Raw genomic sequence first — 2,473 nt, forward strand, 5'->3', positions numbered from 1 at the left:
CTGTGCCTCGAGTCTCCAGGAGCTTTCAGTGTCTTGGTGCCCCCCGACTCTCGTCCATGCCTCTTAGACCCCCTTTCCCGGCGTCACCAGGTGTCCCTTAATAGTCTTGGGACCTTAAGGAGCAAGTCAGCCCCTGCGGACTTTCCCAGTGAAGAGGAAGCTGGCTGTGCGGTGGAACTTGGAAGAGACTGGGAGCCTTTGCTGAGCCCAGAGAGAGAGGCGTCCCTCTCGCTGCCCCTCCAGGTCGGGCAGACACGCCAAGCTTTGAGGTACTTTGGTTCTTCATTCTCCACGGGGGGTGTCCCCACACTCTGTTGAGCTGGGGGCCGGGCCAGTAACGCAGCTGGGACGCTCCTCTGTCCAGCACCGGGGGCCTGGGGTGGCGGGAGGAGCTGGAAGTGGCTTTTCCATCAGCAACGTGGAAAGTTCATCGCCCCTGCTAGCGCTGGTTTGGAAGTGTCTTGCTGCGGCTTCGGCTGCACGCAGGAATCCTCACTGCGCGGGGCGGGGGTGAGGGGGCGGTTCTTATTCCATACTTGGGTTTCAAAAGGTGGGGCTTTCAAAAGCTCTCCATAAAATTCTTGAGAAAAAATAGCTTGGTGAGTTAATTTGGAACCAGACTCCGGGGAATTGGAGTCGTGCCTCACTGCTTCTAGGGGCTTGATGTTGGGCTTCAGGAAAGGCCCTCTGGGCCCCAGGACACTACAGGTGCCTAGGGAACGTTTTTTTGTTTGTTTTGAGATGGAGTCTCGCTCTGTCGCCCAGGCTGAAGTGCAGTGGCCCGATCTTGGCTCACTGCGACCTCTGCCTCCTGGGCTCAGGGGATTTCTTGCTCAGCCTCTGGAGTAAGTGGGATTACAGATGCACGCCACCACACTCAGCTAATTTTTGTATTTTTAGTAGAGACAGTGTTTTACCATGTTGGCCAGGCTAGTCTCAAATTCCTGACCTCAGGTGATCCACCCGCCTCAGGCTCCCAAAGTGCCGGGATTACAGGCGTGAGCCACTGCACTGGGCCCAAATTTTTGTGTTTTTTTTTGTTTGTTTGTTTTTTTCAGATGGAGTCTCACTCTGTCGCAGAGCCCGGAGTGCAATTGCGCCGTCTTGGCTCACTGTAACCTCCACCTCCTGGGTTCAAGCGATTCTCCTGCCTCAGTCTCCCAAGTAGCTGGGATTACAGGCATGAGCCACCATGCTCAGCTAATTTTAGAGATGGGGTTTCACCATGTTGGCCAGGCTGGTCTTGAACTCCTGACCTCAGGTGATCCACGCGTCTTGGCCTCCCAAAACACTGGGATTACACGCATGAGCCACCACACCTGGCCTAATGTTTTTTTTGTTTTGTTTTTTGTTTTGTGTGTGTGTGTGTGTGATGGACGCTCTTGTTGCCCAGGCTGGAGTGCAATGGCATGATCTCAGTTCACTGCAACTTCTGTCTCCTGGGTTCAAGCGACTCTCCTGCCTCAGCCTCCAAGTAGTTGGGATTACAGGCACCTGCCACCACACCTGGCCTAATTTTTGTATTTTTAGTAGAGCTATGTTTTGCCTTGTTGGCCAGGCTGGTCTTGAACTCCTGGCCTCTGGTGACTACCCACCTAGGCCTCCCAAAGTGCTGGGATTACAGGCGTAAGCCACTGTGTCCGACCTCTAGCAAATGTTGACATTCCTTTCTCTTCCCTTTTACATGGAGTCAAGGCAGTCAAGAATTGCACTTTTGGCTGGGCGCTATGGCTCACGCCTGTAATCCCAACACTTTGGAAGGTCAAGGCTGTGATGCCCTCAGCTCTACTTTTTGAATTTCGTGTGACCTGTTTGTATTATTTTTCTAAAAATTAAACGTAATAAATATGTGCCCCCAGAAAAGAATCAAAAAAGGGAAGAATTTGGAGGGGAAGGGGAATGTTCCTTCCAGGATGGAAGAGTTCTCTGGACAAAGGCTTAGGAGTGTGACCCACCACAGAGCCCTGCACTGGGAGTCTGACTCTTGGACTAAAGCCCTAGCCCTGGCACTTTCTTACTGGGTATTCATGTCTCTGAGCCCCACTGCTTCAATTAAAACAGATAGGGATGCTTATTTCTGCCTCTTAGGGACTAGGGAGGATAACATTCAATCATGAAGATGAAAGTGCGTATCATAGGGCCTGCCTAACTGGTTCTCCCTAACTTTGAACCTTTGGCCAGTTGTTCACTGTGCTGAATGTAAGTCTCCTTATCAGAAAGCTCCCAGTGAGGAACTGGTCTTCTGGAGACTCTGTATGGCATAGGGTGATTCAACCACCTTCTTTTTTTTTTTTTTTTTTTTTTTTTTTGAGACGGAGTCTCGTTCTGTTGCCCAGGCTGGAGTGCAGTGGCGCGATCTCGGCTCACTGCAAGCTCCGCCTCCCGGATTCACGCCATTCTCCTGCCTCAGCCTCCCGAGTAGCTGGGACTACAGGCGCCCACCACCTCGCCTGGCTAGTTTTTTGTATTTTAT

This window comes from Mandrillus leucophaeus, unplaced genomic scaffold, assembly GCF_000951045.1.
Source record: "Mandrillus leucophaeus isolate KB7577 unplaced genomic scaffold, Mleu.le_1.0 Scaffold37, whole genome shotgun sequence".
Taxonomy (NCBI): domain Eukaryota; kingdom Metazoa; phylum Chordata; class Mammalia; order Primates; family Cercopithecidae; genus Mandrillus; species Mandrillus leucophaeus.